Source organism: Globicephala melas, chromosome 4 (genome assembly GCF_963455315.2).
Source record: "Globicephala melas chromosome 4, mGloMel1.2, whole genome shotgun sequence".
In the NCBI taxonomy this organism is placed as follows: Eukaryota; Metazoa; Chordata; class Mammalia; order Artiodactyla; family Delphinidae; genus Globicephala; species Globicephala melas.
In genome coordinates, this window is record NC_083317.1 from 80,231,745 (window position 1) to 80,257,445 (window position 25,701).

General features: G+C 44.8%; 1 protein-coding gene across 8 annotated transcripts in view; it reads right to left on the minus strand.

Annotated features, from left to right (window-relative positions):
* The window catches only part of ST6GAL1 (ST6 beta-galactoside alpha-2,6-sialyltransferase 1), a 137,700-nt gene that overhangs the window by 88,713 nt on the left and 23,286 nt on the right, over positions 1-25,701 (minus strand). For 5 of the 8 annotated variants that reach the window (XM_060298297.2, XM_060298296.2, XM_060298298.2 and 2 more), the window contains one exon: positions 22,651-22,789. The exons of 2 other annotated variants lie outside the window; for them this stretch is intronic. The gene's annotated coding sequence lies outside the window, so the exon portion shown is untranslated. Of the gene's footprint in view, positions 1-7,447; positions 7,559-22,650; positions 22,790-25,701 lie in introns of those variants that run through there. One more of the 8 variants, XM_060298303.2, reaches the window with a different exon arrangement.

The window sequence follows — 25,701 nt, forward strand, 5'->3', positions numbered from 1 at the left end:
CATATTAATTACCTTGCACATGGTAATAAGCATGCAATATATGTTAGTAATTATAATCCTCTCCCTCAGTCTCTCCATCACTTACTATCTTGCTAAGCTTTTTTCCTTCTTTCTTATCCCCTATTCAACTCATTCTTTACTCAGGGTGCGCCTGGATCACGTGTTCATCCTGGTACCTCACTGCCCCTAGAACAAGCCCCTAAAGGTATTAAGTCAAACTCTATAGGAAACAAAGTTCTACTATTACTACTCTCAAACATTTCTTAAATCTGTCTCCATCTCTCTTGTCTCATTATTTCTCATGTGAGCTCCCAATAAATTTTACTTAAACCTCAATTATAGCTCAAATAAAATTAAAATATAATTTTAATTTGCTCACATGTCTGGCTTCCCTTAAAACTGTAAGCATTTCAACCACCAAGTAATGATTAGCTCCATAGCCCCAGTGCCTTTGTGTCCAATGCCCAGACCGTGGAAATTATCCAATAAACATCAGTTGCACAGATGAAAAAACAATTTTTTTGGCTACCTGCTGGACACTGAAATTAAAATCCAGTCATCACCACCTCCACATCAACGACATTTCCTGCCCTCAAAGGGTTGAAAGACAAACTTAGTGCACCTGAGGCAGAAAACAAAACAGCTGAATAAATGTAATGAGATTAATGACAGAGCAAACTATATGATATCGACCATATTTACACAAAGAGCCCCAAGAAAAGATACCACCTTGGCTAGAGGTAGAAATGAAGACAGGTGCTGTTATTGAAATGGCTGGCTATAACCAGAAGGCTTCAAGAAGAAAGATGTGAGCAGGAGTTTTGAATAGAAGATTGAGAAGTGAGGCAGACCCCTGGGGGCTTCGTCAGTGGTCAGGGATAGCAGATGAGAAATGGTAGTGTGTAAGGGCGCCCAGCTCAAACTGGAGCCCAAAGGAGCTGCTGGAAGAAGACAATGGCAGATAGTCAATCAGAAAGGAGAGGGTGGTGAGGACCCTCCATCTTGAGTACTCAAATGTGTAAAACCAAAAATAACTGTTCACAGTTACGGAAAATAAAACTTGAGTTGGAGAAAGCCCTCAAATTCCTTCGCCACTCTTGGATGATTTTTGTTCTTCTAACACAACAAATCTGTACATCAGAAGATACAATCTCTTTGTGTTGGGCGACAGAGATGGGGGCTCAGATGGTCTCCTTACCAAAGTTAATACACACAGGTGCCCTTTGAGCTCAAGCTCAAGGTTGATGAAAGGACGCACAGCTCACGCTCCCTTCCTCTCACCCTCTCACTTCATCTTCCCACGTTTTCACTCCTCGTGAAAAATTACTGGACCTCAACGTACTTGCCTGCCGCAGAGCCCAACAGTTTGCAGACAAGCGTTCCCCAGCATAGTCGGCCACCATCCTTAGCATTAGTGGAGCCTCACGGAGAGTCACTAGTAACAGAAATCTCTCTCTGCCACAATCACCAAAAGATGCCTTGAGGAAGGTCATGGTTGTCCACATTAATAAAGGTTAGGGATGACTGCAAATGTGAATATAAGGGTCTGCCATCCCTGTGATACGCTCTGTATATAGCTTTGCTCTCTGTCACCAGTCAGGGTAACTAGTCCCTAAGTTTCCTCGTCAAGAGAAGCAAAACTTCCTATTATTCCAATAAGCCAAAATTATATATACATAATAAGTTTTAACTTGTGAGTCACACAGAGCTAGATTTGAAGTCCACCTCCACTGCTTACTGGCTCTGTCACCTAGGGCAACTTAGCTGAATTCTTGGGCCTCAGTTTATTCGTCTCTACACAGGGATAGTGTTACCTCTACCATAGGGTTGTGGGGAGATTTAAATGAGAAAAGAAACACCCAGCACACAATCAGTGTTCAAGGTGGCAGCTATTATCATGGATCTTAGAAACAGAAGTATCCTGGGCAATCATTCAGTGGGTTTCCTTCCGCTTTTAGCAGGGCCTTACCGACTGCTCTTAGTCTGGAAGAAAGCTTAGGCTGAGTTTTATCATCAAGGTTGAGGTTGGAAACAGAAGATCAATGGGTCAGGGTAGGGGTCAAGCCTTTCTCCAGGCTCTCACGGGACAACATTCCCTGACCATGAACTGTAATGTATGTGCTCACAGGATGGGCCTTGAGAACTTAAAAACAAAGACAAGGGGCTTCCCTGGTGGCGCAGTGGTTGGGAGTCCGCCTGCCGGTGCAGGGGACACGGGTTCGTGTCCTGGTCCGGGAAGATCCCATATGCCGTGGAGCGGCTAGGCCCGTGAGCCACGGCCGCTGAGCCTGCGCGCCCGGAGCCTGTGCTCCGCAACGGGAGAGGCCACAGCAGTGAGAGGCCCGTGTACCGCAAAAAAAAAAAAAAAAAACAAAGACAAGGGCTTCCCTGGTGGCGCAGTGATTGAGAATCTGCCTGCTAATGCAGGGCACACGGGTTCGAGCCCTGGTTTGGGAAGATCCCACATGCCGCGGAGCGGCTAGGCCCGTGAGCCACAACTACTGAGCCTGCGTGTCTGGAGCCTGTTCTCCGCAACAAGAGAGGCCGCGATAGTGAGAGGCCCGCGCACCGCGATGAAGAGTGGCCCCCGCTTGCCACAACTAGAGAAAGCCCTCGCACAGAAACGAAGACTCAACACAGCCCAAAATTAATTAATTAATTAATTAATTTCTTTTAAAAAAATTCTGACTTTCTAACTGCAAGGAAGTCAGAATTTAAAAAAAAAAACCAAAGACAAGAAGACCTGGGAACACTGGGAAGAGATAGAAAGACATCTGCCCGCCAGCAGTCCCTGAGAAACATGAAGTGCCCAGCGCCCTGATGGCAGGACTGCGGGTCTAGAGGCTCAGAAGCTATGGAGGAGACCAGTGCAGGTTGCCCAGGACACAACACAGGAAGCTATGGCCCCAAAATATATACAGGCTTTGGCCTCTGCTTTCCCTCCCAGAGTTGGGATCATTTCTGACTTTGCATAGCTCCTAAACTCAAGCTCCGCTGGAACCTTCACACACCCAAGTCCTCCCCAGCGCATGCGTGCAGAGGGCAGACACACACCTGGCCCCAGGTCCTTAAAGCACACCCGCTATGTGCTGTCACAGATTGATTGAACAGGAGCAACAGGGATCTTTGAAGGCAGCTCATTCCATCCGATAGTTCTGAGTTTATAGTGTTAGAATGTAGATTCACTGATCCAGAATCTACTTCCCTTGACTTCTACCTTTAAGATCTAGTCCTAGGACTAATGAATTTTTAAAAGATGAAAGTCTTTGCATGATATTTTTTCAATCAATTCATGTCATAATACTCACAGCTAATATTTATTGTGGGCCAGCGGTGTCACACCTTACAGGCAGGAAAGTACCATATAGTGTTTCCTGAACTTCCCAGATCTTAATATCATCCTGGGTACCTATTATATCCACTGCTCCCCAGGCCCCAGCCAGGCGGAATCAGAGAGCCCCAGCTGACTAAGATGAGGCAAATTGGAGACTGGCGGCCTAGTGGATCAGGTGAGGCAAGCCTGGGTCCACTACCTGATTCCATCATTTACTCACTATGTGACCTTGGGCAAGTTATTTAGCCTCTCTGCGCTTCAGTCCTCTACCTGTGACTTCAGAATGATAACAGCATCTACCTTTAGGGTATTCAGAGGAATAAATGAAATGCCATAAACCACTTAACACAAACCCCGTCAATAGTGTCATCATCACTGCAACATAATAATAACAGCAACCCTGTTATTTTCGCTGAGTGCTACAAAATTTGCAGGTAAAATGGGTGAGACAAGGATTTAAGCTCAGATCTGACCATCTCTAAAGTATAAGTGCCTACACCCAGCCGCAGGGGAAGGAGGAGTTAAATGGGCAAGAGGCCCAGTGGCACAGAATGACCGGTCCCGGCTCCAAATTCACTCTCGGACTCAGCTCGACTGCATCCTCAGGAGCTAACATCAGGCAGGAGCTCTGGCCAGCAAGACGCCCCCAGCGCCACAGTAAGGAAAGAAAGGTTGCCCTGGACTTCCTCCTGCCTCTGCTTCTGCTCCCCCCCCCCATATGCCACCCGCCTCCCCTTCCTTTTGGGACCATTCAGAATGCCCACTTTTTCTCCAGGTCTGTACCTAGCTCTCCTGGGAGGCAGGCTGGGAACAGGGTTGAAGAGGCTGGCCTGGGGAGTCGGGCAGGCCGTGCTTCGCTCCTCAACTGCCAGGCTTTGCGTTATTACTTCATTCCTCTGGGACCCTCTCTCTCTGCAATGGGGTCCATTTGCAGGAATGCTCGCAGCACACTGCCTGGCCCACCTGTTAATCAGTTAATAGCACCACAGCCTTACCCTATCGCATCTCTTTCTCTAAAGTCCAGTGACCTTGCATTTCAGTTAAAGTGGGGCCACCTGCGACTCATACTTAAATAGTTTAATTAACGAGTCCTCATGCATTTGTCCATACAAATATGCCCCAAGTACAGGTGATATAGAAATAAATAGGGTCCAGTTCCTACTCTGAGGCCTTAGAGAAAGGGGAAGACCCATAAACTGACAGGTGGAAAGATCAAGTAAGGCATTAGGAACTAAGAGCTGGGGTGGTACCAACTCTGCTAGAGGAAGTCAGAAAAGGTAAAGTTCATCCTGGGTTTTGAAGGATGAATAAGAGCTTACCAGGCAGAAAGAGGTAAGCCCAACAGAAAAAAAAGAAAAAGAAAAAACCACAGTGCAAAGGCTCAGTCATGAAAGTGGGCCTGTTGTACTTAAGGAATGGTGAGAAGCTGTGAAGGGTGAGAGTATGAGAGCTTCAGGGATGGGAAATGGGGTTCAACAAGATTATCTGCTCCAGACATAAGTGTATCTAGTCCCAGTTTATCCTGGAAAAAAACTAGGACTGATGGAGGTTTTCTAAGCAAGCAAGTGATAGATTATTTTCTCTCAACTCTGAGTTGAGCTCCTAGCACTAAAAAGGAGCTTTGATGGGGCATGAAGAGGAGCCATTTCAGTTGACAGAGGAGAAGGTGCCAGAGACCATTTCTCCTCAGCCCTGGGCTGGCCTGCAGCCTCACCATCTACCCCACCAAACCCTGACCCAACTAATACTAAACTCTAGTCAGGTCTCCACTGGAATACAAGCTCCAGAAGATCTTTACAGAGAGATGGGAAGCCACAAAGATGAGAGACAGAGGAGCTGGGACCAACTATAGGGATAAACCAGAGGAGGTCAGGGAAATATTTTATGTCTGCTGGCTCACGATGTCCTGAAAGGAACATGAGCTTTTTGGCCCAGATGGACCAGGGTTCGAATCCCATCTCTACTCCTTACCACCTGCATGACCTTGTGTAATTCATTTGACATCTCAGAGGTGGTTTTCTCATCCATTACATGGAGATAACAAGCGCCACCTCAAAGACTTGTTCTGAGGATTAAAACTACATCACTGATTTCAAGTGGCCAGCATATCACCCACTGTAAGACAGATCTCTAAATATTACTCAACTGATTTTAATATTTAATATTACTTAGCTGATTTTAAATCAGCTCATTTTTGTCTTATGGGGGAGGAGGACATCAGACTAAAAGACCTTCAACAAACCGCGGGTCCCACTGAAGCAGAATGGAATCAGCCCCATGAGACACTCTCTAAGCAGTTACGAATTCCTGGGTGAGACCCCGATCCACCCCTTCCAAGTTCCTCTCTACCCTCGGTGGCTGTTTGCAGTTTCTGTAGGATAGGATCACATTTCCCACCAAAGCCCCTGGGCCCAGGAGAGCTTGGGGCCTTGCAGCCTAGGGCTTTTCAGAGGGCTCACATGACAACCTGGCAGGGCACAGCCATTCCCGGCCAAGGCATTAATAATACATGGCTTTTTCCACAAACTCTGACAAACAGTCTAAAGCGAGAAGTGCAAACATTGAGTCCAAATTCTCACTGGGGCTGAGGGCAGAGGAGGCCAAAATAACTTGCCTTATCAGGGCTAAGTCATGGGATTGAGTCAGAGCTCTTTACACGGGTGGTGGCCAAAGGAAATGGCTGGTGATAAAAGCTAAGAAATGTAGGGGAAACCGTGTTCCTTGGAGAATAAACTGCCTATGTCACCTATGAGTGATTTCAGTGGAATGTTTCAGTGACCCAGAGGCACAGAGAAAGGAGTCCGTGAGACACGGCTGAGGAATGAATTAGGCCGCGGACAGTATCTCAGCAACAGCCCCAAACACAGCAGCCACCACAGGCAGCCCAGAGACCCCGAGGCAGCGGACCTTAAGAAGCACAGGTCAATCCCCTGCACAAGCAGGGGGACAAGCAGAATAAGTTTCAGCAGGATTTTTGTCTCCTTTGTACCATACCAGCACCAAACTAGTGCCTGGCCTCAAGGCACTCAGTTGTATCAATAACTAAAGAGATACGTGGTGGAGGAAGAACACGGGCTCTGGGTCCGGCAGCACCAGTTAGTAACCATGCAAATCTAAGCCAGCCCTTGTCCTCTCTGAGCCTCAGTCTTCTCATCAGGAAAATGGGACAATGACAAGTACTTTGAAAGTCCTTATATGAATACAATAATGAATGGGAAAGCCCCTACAAGAGTGCTTGGTAGGCAGCAGGCACTCTAGAAACAGACTTCTCAGAATTAGCCCTCAGTCCTCCAATATAGATGAGTCCTTGAATATCAACTGTTGCCAATTCTCACAGTTGGAAGAGGGAGGAGGAGATTGGGAGGAACAATGAAAAGAGAAGCTAAAGCAACTGAAGGTGATAAATCAAAGTAAAGAAGACCCCTAAGGTCACCCCTCCCTGTGTAACCTTGGACAAAGTCATGTACTTCTCTGGGTCTCAGAATTCTCTGGTAAGATGGGGGGCTAGGCTTAATCAGTGGTCTTCACATTGTGCTCCAGGAAGCCTAGAGAGTCCGTGGAGACACTGAGGGGCTGTCTTGGGGTGGGGAGAAAGCAGACAGGCAGGCCCCCAGACAGTTTCAGGAAGCTTCCTATGGAAGGTGTTCTTCTGAAGAAACCGTTCCACACCTGGTCCTTAACTTTTTGGGTTTTTTTTTTTTTGCGATACGCGGGCCTCCCACTGCCCCCCCACCCCGCGTTGCGGAGCACAGGCTCCAGACGCACAGGCCCAGCGGCCGTGGCCCACGGGCCCAGCCGCTCCGCGGCACGCGGGATACTCCCGGACCGGGGCACGAATCCGTGCCCTCCGCATCGGCAGGCGGACCCTCAACCACTGCGCCACCAGGGAAGCCCGGTCCTTAACTTTTTGAAAGCTAATGCTTTCTCCAAAGTCACCGGCGTCCTCCCAACTACCGGTTCTCTCCAGGAACCTAGTCCAGGACCCTCACTCTCAGGGTTGTGCAAGCCGAGTTGGCACCCAGTGCCTCCTTAAATTTTGCACCCGAGGCACCCCACTCGCCTCACACGAGTACCTGAGTCCCCGGCCCGTCTTCAGCACCCGCACTCACTCACCTCCTTCGCATCTGGCACCTCCCTCCCTGGAAATCTCTTGCCGCTACCTTCTACCTTCTACGGCGCTGCCTTCCAAAGGGACAGCGTTCCGCTTCTTTCTGGCTCCTCTCCTTCCTCCTGGGCAAGAGGAATGGGACAGGGAGAGAAAAGTACGCCAGGCAAGGGGAAAGCATGACGTGGAGGGGGCTTTGGACAGGCTGAGCCTGAGCGGTTGGTTGAAGTGCAAAAGGCAGCTGGGTAAGGCAGGTATGGAACCTGGGAGAAGGGGTTGGGACAGAGAGATTTTCTCCCCTACCTGGCAGGATCTTCTCTCCCACCCACTTCTTTTTTCCTTGCCGCCCTTCTCCTGCTCGCATCAGGTCCACGTCACCTAACGTTAAGACGCTCTCGATAGCCTCCTAACCCATGCCCACTTCCCATCTCTCAGCTCACGCGAGATTACTCTCCCAAGCCCAGCTCTGAATAGTCACAGCCCTCCTCCAAGACTTAAAATAGCATCTTCCCTGTTTGCTCCACCAAGTCCAAATTCCTCAGTCTAGCATCCAAGCTTGCACTCCCACCTTACCGCCACGCCTCCAAGCAACACCCCACTGCACGCAGAGACACCCCTAAGCTGTAGGCCACCTGGTGAGCCGCAACTCCCTGACTTTCCCCGCACTCTTTTCCTCCTTCAGTACACCTCACCGCTCACCCCAAGTCCACCTGTCGAATCTTCGCACTGCAAACAGCACACCCAATCCAATCCCCTCTCTTCCCAGATCCTGCATCCAGGCTTGCCAACGCCTACAGCAGTTTGCAGATGTTGGAGAGTACACTTCCCTCCTTCTGCTTGGCCAATAATTTCAGTACAATAGCAGGTAATGCAAAAGCAAGGCCCTTGCCTCATCAATTACGAGCCACAAGGTAGAAAATAATCACCTGCCCTGCAGCAGCCACAAGCAAACTGTAAGCTGCAGGTGGGTTACATTTAACAATGTATCTTCAATAGGAAGCTTGTCAGCCACAGGGAAGCAGCCATCTCCACCTGTTTCTCTCTTTATTGCCTTTTGCACCTAGCCCAGCTGTGGGCTCCAGCAGGCTCTCAGTAAATACTAATTGAATTAATTAATGAGATCCTCCTGCTGGGAGCACAGAACTAATTCCATAAAAAGGAGTTACGGAGCTATTGCCGTGAAAAATAATCCCTTGCCTTTTCCATTTGAAGATGACCCAACCAATGATGGAAATGTTCTAAAACTGGATTTTGGTAATTGTTGCACAACCCAGTAAATTTACGAAAAATCACTGAATTTACACTTAAAGCAAGTTAATTTCATGGAATATAAATTATACCTCAATAAAGATGGTTTTTAAAAAATCTGTTTGACGAATAACTCTACCACGGTGGCTCACTGTGTAATAAGTTGACTGAGTCATGAGCACATTCAAAAACAAAGAAACAACAGAAAAGGATGACCCAGCCCTGTAAGGTGTGGCCCTGAGCTTAGTCTCGGTCCCCATGGGGTCAGCAGCAGCTGTGAATGGTTGGGGATGGGTAACCTCATGGAATAGTCTGGGTTGTTATGGGGGGGAGAGCACTGGGATGGCCAGGCATCAGGTCAGTCTATAGTCAGGACGCAGCTTAAAGTGAGCTGATCCTATAGAACATTCCACATGGGCCTCTGCAGTAGATCAAGGCTAAGGAATCAGACTCCAAGCCAGAATCACTTCCCCGAGGACGCATCCTCCGATGTCAGACTGGTTCACTCACACAGCACCAGAGAATTGCCTTTACAGAAATCCCACAATTCATGAGTTTACACTCAGTTGTGTTATTATTAAATTCATATTTGTCTCTCTCTGTAGACCACGTGCTGCATGAGGTCAAGGACTGTAGCTCTGGGGCTCACAGTGCCTAGTACAGAAGCAAGCACACAGTAGGTGCTCATTCTTAAAGTTGATTGGATGCTGAATGAGTGAATGGACACTCATCTTTGACTGAAGTGGAGCAAGGGATACAGACACCCACTTTCTTTCAGTGCAGCACGGCAGTACAGCTGGGTGTTCACGATTGTTAAGGGCCCCTGTAGAGGAGAGGGAACCAGTGTTCTCTAGGGGGGTAAGTCACTACACCACCCCTACTTAGCCCTCCCAATCTATCCACTAGGGATTGTTACCGCCCTGTTTACAGGTGAGGAAACTGAGGCTCTGCACCTGGAACCCAGATCTGTCAGGTTGTTGTGGGAATTAAATGAGTAAATATACATAAAGCACTTAGTACCTGGTACATCATAAGTGCTATATAATTCTCAGCTACCATTATTATTTTCCCCAGCGCATTAAAGCTGCCTCTCGATCTGTAAGTGAAAAGAAGAGAAGATTGTAGGCACAGGGAGGGCCCGAGGCCATGGCAGCTTCCCCTGGCACCTCAGACCTCCAAACACTGAGAAAAGTCATCCTGGGTCAGCTCCAGAGGTTTCTCCAGCTCAGCTGCCAGTAAGTACAGATGCTGGCACACAGGGACCAGGGAGGGACAGGGTGGAGGTAAAAAATCAACACTTACAGGTTGTTTGCTCCTCTATGGGAAACAAACAAACAAAAAAAACCTCCCCTGGAGAAATACTCAGCTCTATAAAATATCACTTTCCTGGAGCCACCCAGGACAATGAAGGAAGATCCTGTAGCCGGCTAACTGGATCAGAAAACAAGGGAAGCCAGCCTTCCAGGGCAGCTCCAGAAATGGTGGGAAGGGGCTATCAGCACTAGGGCCTTTTGCTTCTCACACTTAAAAGGTACAGGCTGGAGTCTAGATTCATACAGCCGACCTGACCTGAGAGCAGAAAGGCTAAGAGTCACACAACTATAGCCACTAGAGAAATGGAAATGAAGACCACAATGAGCTACCACTGCACACCTATTAGAATGGCTAAAATTAAAATAGGACACCCCAAATGCTGATGAGGACATGGAAAAAGTGGATCTTTCCTACACTGCTGGTGGGAACAGAAAACCATACAGTCACTGTAGAAAACAATCTGGCAGTTTCTTAAAAAGTTAAAAATACACTTGCCATACAACTCAGCATTTATCCTGGAAAAATACAGAAAAAATGTTTGGGCTTCTGTTTTTTTGGAAAAATTAAATTTATATGGGCTTCCTTGGTGGCACAGTAATTGGGACTCCACCAGCCAATGCAGGGGACACGGGTTTGAGCCCTGGTCTGGGAGGATCCCACATGCCGCGGAGCAACTGGGCCCTGTGCGCCGCAACCTCTGGGCCTGTGCTCGAGCCCGCGAGCCACAGCTGCTGAGGTCCGCGCGCCTAGAGCCCGCGCTCCACAACAAGAGAGGCCACTGCAGTGAGAGGCCCGCACGCTGCCGCAAGGAGTGGCCCCTGCTTGCTGCAGCTGGAGAGGGCCTGCGCGCAGCAACAAAGACCCAACGCAGCCAAAAATAAATAAATTTATTTTTAAAAATCAATTAAAAAATTAAGTTTATGTTCACATAAAAACCTGTACACAATTGTTGATAGCAGCTTTATTTGTTATAGTCAAAAACTAGAAACAACTAAAATGTTCTTCATTAGGTCAATAGTGAAACTGTGATCCATCCATACAACGGAATACCACTCATCAGTAAAAAAGAGCAAATTATTGGTACACTCAACAACCCGGATGGACCTGAAGTGCATTATGATGAGTGAAAACAAGCCAGTCTCAGAAGGTTGCATATCATATGACTCTATTTACAGAACACTCTCAAAATGACAAAATTATAGGGATGGGAAAAGGGAGAAAGGGCTGGGCCAGCGTGATGATGAATGGGTAGCACGAGAGAGACATTTGTGTGGAGGACTAGTTCCATACCTTGATTACCGCGGTGGCTCCGCTAATCTAAACATATGAGAAGATGACACAGCTCCACACACAGTTGTACTAACCTCAGACTCCTAGTTTTGATATTGTACTATAATTGTATAAGATGAAACCAGTGGAAGAAACTAAATGAAGGATACACCAGACCTCTCTGTACTATCTTCGCAACTCCCCCTGAATCTATAATTGTTTCCAAATTAAAAGTTAAAAATAAATAAATAAACGAGGTGCACAGCCAGTAAGAGGGCATCTGGGATTCCAGCCCATATCCTTCTACTCCAAAAATCCCAGGGCTCCAATCAAATGACTTACAATTTGGTATGCACCATGACATTCTGTATCTCCGTGCCTCTGCACATACAAACTTTTACCTAGACTGCCCTTCCCCTGCCTAGCTAACTTATAATTTCCTTTAAGACCCAAGTCACATACCTTTGCATCCTGAAAGCTTCCCTGTAAAGAACTCTTACAATCCAATCATAAGAAGACAATCCAATTTTTTTAATGAACAAAAGATCTGAACAGACATTTCGTCAAAGGAGATATGCAGATGCCAAATAAGCACATGACAAGATGCTCAACATCATTAATCTTCAGAGAGATGCAAATAAACCCATGAGCTATCACTACCCACCTATTAGAATAGCTAAAACTAAAAAGACTGACCACACCAAGTGTTGACAAGGAAGTGGAGCACCTGAAACTCTCATACGCTGCTGGTGGAAGTATAAGCTGGTACAACTGCTCTAGAAAAAAGCGTGGCAGCTTCTTAAGAAGCTAAACATACACCTACCATATGACCCAGCCATTCCACTCCTAGGTATTCACCCAAACAGAATGCATATGCCCCACAAAAGATTTTTCACAAATGCTTATAGTGGCTTTTTTTCAAACGGAACACCTTTTTATTGAAGTATAGTTGATTTACAATGTTGTATTAGCTTCGGGTGTACAGCAGTGATTCAGTTATATGTATATGTATATATATATGTATATTGTTTTTCAGATTCTTTTCCATTATAGGTTATTACAAGATATTGAATATATATAGTTCCCTGTGCCATACAGTAGGTCCTTGTTGTTTATCTATTTTACATGTAGTAGTTTGTATCTGCTAATCCCAAACTCCTAATTTATCCCTCCCCACGCACTTTCCTCTTTGGTAACCATAAGTTTGTTTTCTATGCCTGTGAGTCTATTTCTGTTTTGTAAATAAGTTCATTTGTATCATTTTTTTGGATTCTACATGTAAGTGATATCAAATGATATTTGTCTTTCTCTGCCTGACTTATTTCACTTAGTATGATAATCTCTAGGTCCATCCACGTTGCTGCAAATATATATATATATATATATATATATATATATATATATATATATATATATAGGCTTTATTTTAACAGCCAAAAATTGGGAACAACCCCAAAACTCTGTCAACGGATGAATGGATAAACAAATCTTGGTATTTCCATATGGTGAGACACTATTCAGCAATAAAGGAATGAACTACTGATACACAAACATGGATAAATATCAAAATAATTATGCTGAGTGTAAGAAAAACATATGCTGTATTGTGCTATTTATGTAAAGTTCTAGAAAATGCAAACCAATCTATAGCAATAAAGCAGATTAGTGGTTGCCTAGGGATGGGAGGCAGGACATGGAGAGGGGCAGAAGGGAGGGATTAGGTGAAGGAAGAAACTTGGGGGGTTGATGGTTATGCTCATTAACCTAACTTGTGCGGAGAACTTCATAAGTGTATACATATGTCAAAACTCACCAAATTGTACAATTTAAATATATGCAGGTTTTTGTCTCTCAATTATACCTTAATAGAGCTGCATGGAAAAAAAATGGGTATCATTTAATAAGCATCTACTTTATGGGAAGAACATTATAAAAATAATTTTTAATCTTCACTCAAAGTAGGTATTATTCAGCCCATTTTACATATGAGGAAACTGAGTCAGAAGGGCGAGGTAGTCATGCAGCTACGGTCAAGCCAGGCTCAAACCCAGATCAAACGTCTTCAAAGCTGGGGCACTCTTCTCTGCATTGTGATGCCTTCCCACAATAGTGACTTTCCAGCGTGAAGACCCCTGTCCTAAGCAAGGCCTCGAGGAGGAATCTGAAAGAATCACTGGGATGCCAGGGGATCTCCCGCATCACTGAGATGACACCCTCTCCCTGCTGGGTTGCCATTGCCACAAATTCCTCTAACAGGCAAGCCCAGCCCATCACAAGTACTGGGCCAGACAGGCTAAGGCAGAGAGCGGGCTGTACCTCCTCCCCTGAACATTCTTCCCTCTACAGCCAGAGTGGTTTGGTGGGACAGACCCTGACCAGACATTCAGAACAGACTCCAGCTCCACTTGTGTCACAGACAAGGTCCTTTCCCTTTCTGGGCCCCCCTTCCTCAGATATAAGACGGGAAGGCCAACCTACTAGCTCTCCAAGGAACTCTTTCAGCCCTAATTCATATTCTGATGTAGGCAGCTCCTCCCGTGTCCCTTGTCACATCCATGTGCCCAAGGCTGGGCCAGAATCTCTTGCCCAAACAGGCCAGGATATTTGGCTGGGTTCACAGCAGGCTTTCAGTAAATATCTATAAAACTGAATTAAATCCCTCTTACCAGAGGAATAATCTCTTGTTTAAACATGGAGGAAAACCAAACAGACCTAACTCGGTACATTCCCCTGCAAAGAGCACTGAGAGTACAGAAGCCGAGAAGCGCCCCCCCGCCCCCCACTTCTCACTGTCTGAGAGGCCTGGGGCCAGGAGAATCCTCCTCACTGCCTGGGGCATCCCATGAATGAGGGGACTACACTTCAGCACTCTATGCATGCTCCCTCACTCTGATGCTATGTTACTGCACAGGGAACAGCCATTGGGGTTTGAAAGGAACAGTGAAGCTTTTCATAAAACTCCGAGCACTTTGAGCTGCAGCTGTTCCCATAGCTCAGAGATGAGGGAAAGGAGCCTGGGGGAACAAGTACTGGGGGGCAAGTACTTACTATAAAGAACACTCAGGAACTTTGAGAAGCTGCAGAGGGCACAGACAGGCTTAGTTTACATCTCTGTTACTTTTGAATTCTGAAATCTTGGGCAAGTAAGTCTCTTTTACCTCTGAGACGCAGTTTCTACATCTGCCACATGGGGATAGAAATACCCACCTTGTTAGGTAGGTCATTGCAGAATTAGAGACCAGATCGCAAGCACAGATCCTGGAACCACTGTGAGATCAGTCAACGCCCTTCTCTACCCTTCCTTGTGTATATATACTTTAAATATCCTCAGATAACATCTTCTCAATTGGTTTCACTGACCTAGAAAGCCAAGCCTCTGATGAGGAAGAAGACTTAACTCCAAGTGCACTGGAGGGGCACGTCATGAAGCGCACTGGGGCTGGGGCAGCAGACACAGGGGAGGGGCTGAGGAGGGGGACACAGGGCTGGCACTTGGAGAACACCCCCATGTCCCCGTGCCAGGGACACGCAAAGGTTCCGTGAGCAAGTGGCCTCAGGAGCAGTGCCCGTCTCACCAGCCCATGTCCCTCCCTCCCCTGGAGCACACACCTTCACCTCAGGCACCGATAACCATGGCTGTGTGAACTGGCTTCTTAAAATGAAAGTGTGGCACCAGGTGGCCCCTATAGTCCTTTCCACTTCTGTAATTTTACACACTACACTTCCACACAGTACACTGGTGCTTAACTGATGCCCTGCCTTCTCCCCATCCCCTCTTTCAAGATACTTAAAGGAGGTTGGGAAAAGGAGCCAGAAGGTTCAGAAAAAAGCAGAGGGAGAGGGCAGAGGCGGGGGCTCCATTATGCTAATTTAATTAGCGCTAATCTGCTGACAGCAGGGCCTTGAAGAAAGAGGCTTTTGTTTAACATTCACATTTGGCAGGAAGTGCCCCTGCTCCGCTGAACCTGCCCCTCCTCCTCCACCCCCACGCCACCATCAAAGCTTGAGTCCAAAGCTCTGATTTCAGCCCAGGCTCTCATACCCAGCAGGGCCAGGGCTTCCTTTTCACGCTACTCTTGACTTCTTGATTTTTCCAGGAAGGAAATTTGCCCCAGATGTCGGTCAGTAAATGGAGAGTTTTCATCTGCCCTTATGAAAGGGTGTCAGTAATTCACAGATTTCCCAAGAGGCGAGAGCCAAAAAGGGAAGTGTCAGCCAACTTCACTTCATCAATACACAAAAGGCTCACCAATCAATTAAAGCCCTCCCTCCACAGGCAGGGAAATTCACAATATGAAAAACACTTCATGTTCACTGTCTTATGGGACCTTAACTTATGGAATAATAAGAACAGAACCTCAGCCTTATTCATCTATTCAACTAATGCTTATTGAGCACCTACTGTTCACAGAAGAGAAATCAAGGGATGCACAGGTGAAGGGACTTGCCCCATGCCTCCCAGCATGTCCGGGGTAGAGCAAGCACTGGAACCAGAGGTGTGCTGGTAATCTGAATCTCCAAAACAAAAAAGCCCTGGTTTGCAGCAAAAGCTAATTTCTGTGGTATCAATTTTCCCACTATAGCCAATTTCAGGTCACCAACAATTTATTTTTTAAACATCTTTATTGGAGTATAATTGCTTCACAATGGTGTGTTAGTTTCTGCTTTATAACAAAGTGAATCAGTTATACATATACATATGTACCCATATCTCTCACCTCTTGCGTCTCCCTCCCTCCCACCCTCCCTGTCCCACCCCTCTAGGTGGTCACAAAGCACCCAGCTGATCTCCCTGTGCTGCTTCCCACTAGCTATCTATTTTACATTTGGTAGTGTATATATATCCATGCTAGTGTCTCACTTCGGCCCAGCTTACCCTTCCCCCTCCCCGTGTCCTCAAGTCCATTCTCTACATCTGGGTGGTTATGCCTGTCCTGCCCCTAGGTTCTTCAGAACCTTTTTTTTTTTTTTTTTAGATTCCATATATATGTGTTAGCATACGGTATTTGTTTTTCTCTTTCTGACTTACTTCAATCTGTATGAGACTCTAGGTCCATCCACCTCACTACAAATAACTCAATTTCGTTTCTTTTACAGCTGAGTAATATTCCATCGTATATATGTACCACATCTTCTTTATCCATTCATCTGTCAATGGACACTTGCTTCCATGTCCTGGCTACTGTAAATAGTGTGAAATGAACACTGAGGTACATGACTCTTTCTGAATTATGGTTTTCTCAGGGTATATGCCCAGCAGTGGGATTGCTGGGTCGTATGGTAGTTCTATTTTTAGTTTTTTAAGGAACCTCTATACTGTTCTCCATAGTGGCTCTATCAGTTTACATTCCCACCAACAGTGCAAGAGGGTTCCCTTTTCTCCACACCCTCTCCAGCATTTATTGTTTGTAGATTTTCGGATGATGGCCATTCTAACTGGTGTGAGGTGATACCTCATTGTAGTTTTGATTTGCATTTCTCTAATGATTAATGACGTTGAGCATTCTTTCATGTGTTTGTTGGCAATCTGTATATCTTCTTTGGAGGAATGTCTATTTAGGTCTTCTGCCCATTTTTGGATTGGGTTGTTTGTTTTTCTGATATTGAGCTGCATGAGCTCCATGTATATTTTGGAGATTAATCCTTTGTCAGTTGCTTCGTTCACAAATATTTTCTCTCATTCTGAGGGTTGTTTTTTTGTCTTGTTTATGGTTTCCTTTGCTGTGCAAAAGCTTTTAAGTTTCATTAGGTCCCATTTGTTTATTTTTGTTTTCATTTCCATTTCTCTAGGAGGTGGGTCAAAAAGGATCTTGCTGTGATGTATATCATAGAGTGTTCTGCCTATGTTTTCCACTAAGAGTTTTATAGTGTCTGGCCTTACATTTAGGTCTTTAATCCATTTTGAGTTTATTTTTTATACGGTGTTTGGGAGTGTTCTAATCTTATTCTTTTACATGTAGCTGTCCGGTTTTCCCAGCACCACTTACTGAAGAGGCTGTCTTTTCTCCATTGCATATTCTTGCCTCCTTTATCAAAGACAACGTGACCATATGTGCATGGGTTTATCTCTGGGCTTTCTATCCTGTTCCATTGATCTATATTTCTATTTTTGTGCCAGTACCATACTGCCTTGATTACGGTACCTTTGTAGTATAGTCTGAAGTCAGGGAGCCAGATTCCTCCAGCTCCATTTTTCTTTCTCAAGAATGCTTTGGCTATTCGGGGTCTTTTGTGTTTCCATACAAATTGTGAAATGTTTTGTTCTAGTTCTGTGAAAAATGCCAGTGGTAATTTGATAGGGATTGCATTGAATGTGTAGATTGCTTCGGGTAGTAGAGTCATTTTCACAATGTTGATTCTTCCAATCCAAGAAAATGGTACATCTCTCCATTTGTTTGTATTGTCTTTAATTTCTTTCATCAGTGTCTTATAATTTTCTGCATACAGGTCTTTTGTCTCCTTAGGTAGGTTTATTCCTAGATATTTTATTCTTTCTGTTACAATGGTAAATGGAAGTGTTTCCGAATTTCTCTTTCAGATTTTTCATCATTAGAATATAGGAATGCAAGAGATTTCTGTGCATTAATTTTGTATCCTGCTACTTTGCCAAATTCATTGATTGGCTCTAGTAGTTTTCTGGTAGCATCTTTAGGATTCTCCATGTGAAGTATCATGTCATCTGTAAATAATGACAGTTTGACTTCTTCTTTTATGATTTGAATTCCTTGTATTGCTTTTTCTTCTCTGATTGCTGTGGCTAAAACTACCAAAACTATGTTGAATAATAACAGTGAGAGTGGGCAACCTTGTCTTGTTCCTGATCTTAGAGGAAATGGTTTCAGTTTTTCACCATTGAGAACGACGTTGGCTGTGGGTTTGTCATATATGGCCTTTATTATGTTGAGGGAGGTTCCCTCTATGCCTATTTTCTGGAGAGTTTTCATCATAAATCAGTGTTGAAATTTTTCAAAAGCTTTTTCTGCATCTATTGAGATTATCATATGATTTTTACCCTTCAGTTTGTTAGTATGGTGTATCACATTGATTGATTTGCATATATTGAAGAATCCTTGCATTCCTGGGATAAATCCCACTTGATCATGGTGTATGATCCTTTTAGTGTGCTGTTGGATTCTGTTTGCTAGTGTTCTGTTGAGGATTTTTGCATCTATATTCATCAGTGATATTGTCCTGTAGTTTTCTTTTTTTGTGATGTCTTTGTCTGGTTTTGGTATCAGGGTAATGGTGGCCTCGCACAATGAGTTTGGGAGTGTTCCTCCCTCTGCTATATTTTGGAAGAGTTTGAGAAGGATAGGTGTTAGCTCTTCTCTAAATGTTTGATAGAATTCACCTGTGAAGCCATCTGTCCTGGGCTTTTGTTTGTTGGAAGATTTTTAATCACAGTTTCAATTTCAGTGCTTGTGATTGGTCTGTTTATATTTTCTATTTCTTCCTGGTTCAGTCTCAGGAGGTTGTGCTTTTACAAGAATTTGTCCATTTCTTCCAGGTTGTCCATTTTATTGGCATAGAGCTGCTTGTAGTAATCTCTCATGATGCTTTGTATTTCTGCAGTGTCAGTTGTAACTTCTCCTTTTTCATTTCTAATTCTATTGATCTGAGTCTCCTCCCTTTTTTTCTTGATGAGTCTGGCTAATGGTTTATCAATTTTGTTTATCTTCTCAAAGAATCAGCTTTTAGTTTTACTGATATTAGGTATTGTTTCCTTCATTTCTTTTTCATTTATTTCTGATCTGATCTTTATGATTTCTTTCCTTCTGCTAACTTCGGGGTTTTTTTTGTTCTTCTTGTCTAATTGCTTTAGGTGTAAGGTTAGGTTGTTTTTTTGAGATGTTTCTTGTTTCTTGAGGTAGGATTGTATTGCTGTAAACTTCCCTCTTAGAACTGCTTTTACTGCACCCCATAGGTTTTGGGTCATCATGTTTTCATTGTCATTTGTTTCTGGGTTTTTTTTGATTTCCTCTTTGATTTCTTTAATGATCTCTTGGTTATTTAGTAGCGTATTGTTTAACCTACATGTGTTTGTATCTTTTACATTTTTTTTCCTATAATTGATATCTAGTCTCATACCGTTATGGTCAGAAAAGATACTTCATACAGTTTCAATTTTCTTAAATTTACCAAGGCTTGATGTGAGACCCAAGATATGATCTATCCTGGAGAATAGAGCACTTGAGAAGAAAGTGTATTCTGTTGTTTTTGGATGGAATGTCCTATAAATATCAATTAAGTCCATCTTCTTTAATGTGTCATTTAAAGCTTGTTTCCTTATTTATCTTCATTTTGGATGATCTGTCCATTGGTGAAAGTGGGGTTTTAATGTCCCCTACTATTATTGTGTTACTGTCGATTTCCCCTTTTATGGCTGTTAGCATTTGCCTTATGTATTGAGGTGCTCCTATGTTGGGTGCATAAATATTTACAATTGTTATATCTCCTTCTTGGATCGATCCCTTGATCATTATGTAGTGTCCTTCTTTGTCTCTTACAATAGTCTTTATTTTAAAGTCTATTTTGTCTGATATGCAAATTGCTACTCCAGCTTTCTTTTGATTTCCATTTGCATGGAATATCTTTTTCCATCCCCTCAATTTCAGTCTGTATGTGTCCCTAGGTCTGAAGTGGGTCTCTTGTAGACAGCATATATATGGGTCTTGTTTTTGTATCCATTCAGCCAGCCTATGTCTTTTGGTTGGAGCATTTAATCCATTTACATTTAAGGTAATTGTCGATATGTATGTTACTATTACCATTTTCTTAATTGTTTTGGGTTTGTTCTTGTTGGTCTTTTCCTTCTCTTGTGTTTCCTGCCTAAAGAAGTTCCTTTAGCATTTGTTGTAAAGCTGGCTTGGTGGTGCTGAATTCTCTTAGCTCTTGCTTGTCTGTAAAGGTTTTAATTTCTCTGTCGAATCTGAATGAGATCCTTGCTGGGTAGAGTAATCTTGGTTGTAGGTTTCTCCCTTTCATCACTTTAAATATGTCCTGCCACTCCCTTCTGGCCTGCAGAGTTTCTGCTGAAAGATCACCTGTTAACCTTATAGGGATTCCCTTGTATGTTATTTGTTGCTTTTCCCTTGCTGCTTTTAATATTTTTTTCTTTGTAGTTAATTTTTGATAGTTTGATTAATGTGTCTTTTTGTGTTTCTCCTTGGATTTATCCTGTATGAGACTCTCTGTGCATCCTGAATTTGATTGACTATTTCCTTTCCCATGTTAGGGAAGTTTTCAACTATACTCTCTTCAAATATTTTCTCAGGCCCTTTCTTTTTCTCTGCTTCTTCTGGGACCCCTATAATTAGAATGTTTTTTCTTTATTCTGCTCTGAAGTAGTTATTTCCACTATTTTATCTTCCAGGTCACTTATCCGTTCTTCTGCCTCAGTTACTCTGCTATTGATTCCATCCCGAGAATTTTAATTGCATTTATTGTGTTGTTCATCATTGTTTGTTTGCTCTTTAGTTCTTCTAGGTCCTTGTTAAACATTTCTTGTATTTTCTCCATTCTATTTCCAAGATTTTGGATTTACTCTCCAAAATACTGTCATTACTCTGAATTCTTTTTCAGGTAGACTGCCTATTTCCTCTTCACTTGTTTGGTTTGGTGGGTTTTTACCTTGCTCCTTCATCTGCTGTGTATTTCTCTGTCTTCTCATTTTGTTTAACTTACTGTGATTGGGGTCTCCTTTCCACAGGTTGCAGGTTTGTAGTTCCTGTTGGTTTTGGTGTCTGCCTCCAGTGGGTGAGGTTGGTTCAGTGGGTTGTGCAGGCTTCCTGGTGGAGGGGACTGGTGCCTGTGTTCTGGTGGATGGGGCTGGACCTTGTCTTTCTGGGGGGCACGGCTGTGTCCAGTGGTGTGTTTTGGGGTGTCTGTGAACTTAGTATGATTTGGGGCAGCCTCTCTGTTAATGAGTGGGGTTGTGTCCCTGTCTTCCTAGGTGATTGGCATATGTCCAGCACTGGGGCTTGCTGGCCATCAGGTGGAGCTGGGTCTTAGCACTGAGATGGAGATCTCTGGGAGAGCTCTTGCTGATTGATATTACGTGGTGCCGGGATGTCTCTGGTGTTCCAATGTCCTGAACTCGGCTCTCCCACATCAGAGGCTCGGGCCTGACACCAGGCTGGAGTACCAAGACCCTGTCAGCCACACGGCTCTTTTGGGAAGCCTGAGGTCTTCTGCCAGCGTTCAGTAGGTGTTCTGTAGGAGTTGTTCCATATGTTGATGTAGTTTTGATGTATTTGTGGGGAGGAAGGTGATCTCCACATCTTACTCCTCTGCCATCTCTCTCTGGGCTTCTATATTCCCTCAGGGATGCGGCTCTGGAGGGTGTGGGTCACTTCTTCCACGAGTCCACTGTGGAGAAGCTTGAGGGCGCCCAGCATCTCTTGACGATGCAAAACCAGCACAGTGACTGTGCCCTCTTCCAGGACATGCAAAAGCTGTCCCAAGATGAACTGGGCAAAACCCTGGATGTTAAGGAGCCTGCCATGGCCATGGAAAAGAACCTGAGCCAGGCCCTTGAAGACCTGCATGCCCTGTATCCTCTATTTTATTTATTTATTTTTGGCTGTGTTGGGTCTTCATTGTTGTGTGCAGGGTTTCTCTAGTTGCTGCAAGCTGAGGCTACTCTTCGTTGCAGTGCGCGTGCTTCTCATTGCGGTGGCTTCTCTTGCTGCGAAACACGGACTCTAGGCACACAGGCTTCAGTAGTTGTGGCATGAGGGCTCAGTAGTTGTGGCTCGCGGGCTCTAGAGAGTAGGCTCAGTAGTTGTGACGCATGGGCTTAGTTGCTCCGTGGCATGTGGGATCTTCCCGGACCAGGGGTCAAACCCATGTCCCCTGCATTGGCAGGTGGATTCTTAACCACTGTGCCACCAGGGATGTCCCTTAAAGTCATTTTTCAGTGAGCTTAATGGAATGTTTTCCAACAACCTCCCCATGTAATTTCTGTCACTCTATCTTCCTTGGATAGGAGAGAGAGAAAGAGAGAGAGAGTGTGTGTGTGTTTCCTGAAAGTTTGACTTCCCTTGCAGAACAGAGCAGCTGCACCAACGTTAAGCATTCCCCTGAATCTGGTGCAGTCTTACCTGGAGGATAAATTCATTCCCTTTGGAGTTCAAATTTCACCAGCAATTGAAAAAATACAACATCCTGTTAAGATTCCAAAAGACCTAGTCTGAAAAATCAAAACCTCTTTAGCCACCAAATGACCTTGCCTCCGATTGGGCTGAGATGGAAGCCGATGGTTTGAACCAGAAACGACTGCCCCTTCTTTCCTGAGCCTGAGAAGAGGAGGTTTTCACCACCCCACAACAGGAGGCATTCTGCCCTCTCTGTCCCCAAGCTGGGATTCGAGTGCTCTTACCTCAGCGCTGGGACAGAGGCCTTGCCCCAGGGCTTGGGCAGGTTCAAGTGGACCAGTTCATTTCAGCTGCGGTCCAGGACTTCACTGCTTCTCTCTAAGCTGCTCTTTGCAGATCTCTACACAGTTCACTCTACTCTGCCTGCAGGAAGTTAAAAAAGAAAACAAAGCCAAGTTGGCAGCTAAGCATCAGAGGCACATATGTTAACACACGCAGGAGGGTAAACACCCTCGCTCCTCCCACCCCTGGTCACTCCGGCCACTTCAGAACCCCTTCCAGAACTACAGCCTCCTTCCCAGGGCTCAACCTGGCCATCTGTTCACCCAGACCTACCCCTTCTGGGGCTGAGCAATTTCAGAGTGAGCTGCAGATGAAGCAAAGCAAACTCTACTACAATCACTTAATCCTTGTGCTACTTGCTATTATTGGTAAGAAAAGCAAGGGTAAGAAAGCAACAGTTCTGGCCCTGAGTCTTGTGTTTATCTAAGGCTTGTGGACAACTGATGTCCATTAACAAATGCATCCAACTTGGTCTCCCTTTGACCTGTAGTATTTTGTTTATAATGTTACAAATGTGAATTCAATTCCGAATTTATTGGAGGAAGATTTTTAACTGAACCTAAATTTTCAACCTGTGTATTATTGTGGTTGGCTGGGTGGATAGCGTTTGTTTTTAAAGCAACTGTTGTTTTTCTTAGTGCCAAAGAAACGTATGTTTAATCTAAAAATTTTAGAAAATATAATTGTCAAAAGAAGGAAAAAGTCACCCACTCTTCTCCACCCCAGATGACTACAGATAACACACCATTCCTGGTCTTTGTTTTTTAACATTTATTTATTTATTTGCCTGTGCTGGGCCTTAGTTGCAGCATGCAGGGATCTTCACTGCACATGCGGGGATCTAATTCCCTGACCAGGGATCAAACCCTGGCCCCCTGCATTGGGAGCACGGGGTCTCAGCCACTGGACCACCAGGGAAGTCCCCCCTTCCTGGTTTTATTTTGTTATCCAGATTTTTTACAAGGATCCAATAAAGCTAGACATGATTTAGTAGCCTTCTGCAGCATCATTTGATTAGCTGTAGTATATGCCCCTGTGCTCAAAGCCTGGACAATTAAGTCATCTTCAACTTTTTTTGCATATTACAAATAGTACGTAAAACTAAATCTTTGGGGGAAATCCATGGTTATTTCCTTAAGAATCAGTCTTAGAAATCAAACTGCAGGGTCAAAAAGTTTCCAAATTTCTCAGGCTTTTGAACAGTCTTGGCAGGCTATCTCCAGGACTACTATACCATATAAACTCCCAGCAGTGGAAAACTCTGCCCATTCTTCTAATGCTCCTCTCCTCCAGTCCCTCCCTCACACACATTCTTGCTCACCGTGTGTAACGTTTCTAGTGGAAATGAGTTAGAGTTCTGGGAGTCTGAGTTTTCATACTTCATGCTCACACTCAGCTCAGCCCAAGGTTAAGACAAGATCTATGATGAGAAAATGAGCTCCCCTAATCGAGTTTTGGTGGGGGGGTGTGCATAAGTAAGAATGGGTAAAGAGGGAAAAAGTGAGAAATCCACTAAGGAAGAGAGAAGGAGTGTTAATATGCAAGGATGGTGTCCAGGAGAAAGAGACCCTGAGATGCCAAGAGAAACAAGAGCCATCCCGTGAGACCACAGGTGCTTACGGGAACTGACATCAGATGAAACTAAAGGTGAAGTGAGCCATTTGAGGGGTTGCAAATGTCAAGATTTCACAAAGATTCAGGGCAGAATAGAGCGAACAACAAAGGCATCAGGTGAGATGGAAAAATAAAAAGTCACTTGTGGCATCTGGGCACTTTGCTGCTGTCTATAATTAATGCCAACAAAACACCAGGAGCCAGAGGCACTGTGGGGAAAGTGGGCCAGGCCAGGAAGAGGTCTCTACCTGCAAACAGAGCTGAGCTGGTGGCCTCCTGGGAGGCTGCCAGTAAAGAGCCTTCCCCAGAGAAGAGGAGCAAAGTGCCCCCGGGATGGGGGGACTACGGGGCTGGTGACCCACCTGCCTCATTAACACAAAGCAGGTCCCCACTCTCCATCTCTCTCTAGCCAGCCTCTGCCTTTTGCTCTAGGCCAAACCTTCAGTGAGAAATGGATAATTCCCCGAGTAATTTGTCTAAACAGACTGAATGGATTTCTGTGGCCCTGTGACCCAGGCAAAGACCCTGGGGACCCAAATCTCATGTTCCTTCCCAGCTGCCCCCCCACCACTCCACCCCATGTACCGTGCACTCCAGCCACACAGAAATCTGCAGACTAATGAGGAAATGCAGGGTCCCATTAGTGTTTCTTAAATCCTTTGGAAGATGGCCTGTAGACCTCCAATATTACTCAAATAGGCAAGTCATTCTACCTGCCTACCCTGCTGCTACCCCACCCACTCACACACTTGGGCTTCTGCTTATGGACAAAGGGTGGAATTCTGACCTAAAAGCAACTCAGTGTACAATGGAGAAAAGACAGTCTCTTCAGTAAGTGGTGTTGGGAAAGCTGGACAGACACACATAAATCAATGAAATTAGAACACTCCCTCACACCATACACAAAAATAAACTCAGAATGGCTTAAAGACTTAAATATAAGACATGACACCATAAAACTCCTAGAAGAGAACATAGGCAAAACATTCTCTGACATAAATGACAGCAATGTTTTCTTAGGTCAGTCTCCCAAGGCAATAGAAATAAAAGCAAAAATAAACAAATGGGACCTAATCAAACTTATAAGCTTTTGCACAGCAAAGGCAACCATAAACAAAAGGAAAAGACAACCTATGGACTGGGCGAAAATATTTGCAAACGATGTGACCAACAAAGGCTTAATTTCCAAAATACATAAACAGCTCATACAACTCAATAACAACAAGAACAAAAAATAAAACCCAATCAAAAAATGGGCAGAATGGGCTTCCCTGGTGGCGCAGTGGTTGAGAGTCCGCCTGCCGATGCAGGGCACACGGGTTCGTGCCCCGGTCCAGGAAGATCCCACATGCCGCAGAGCGGCTGGGCCCGTGAGCCAT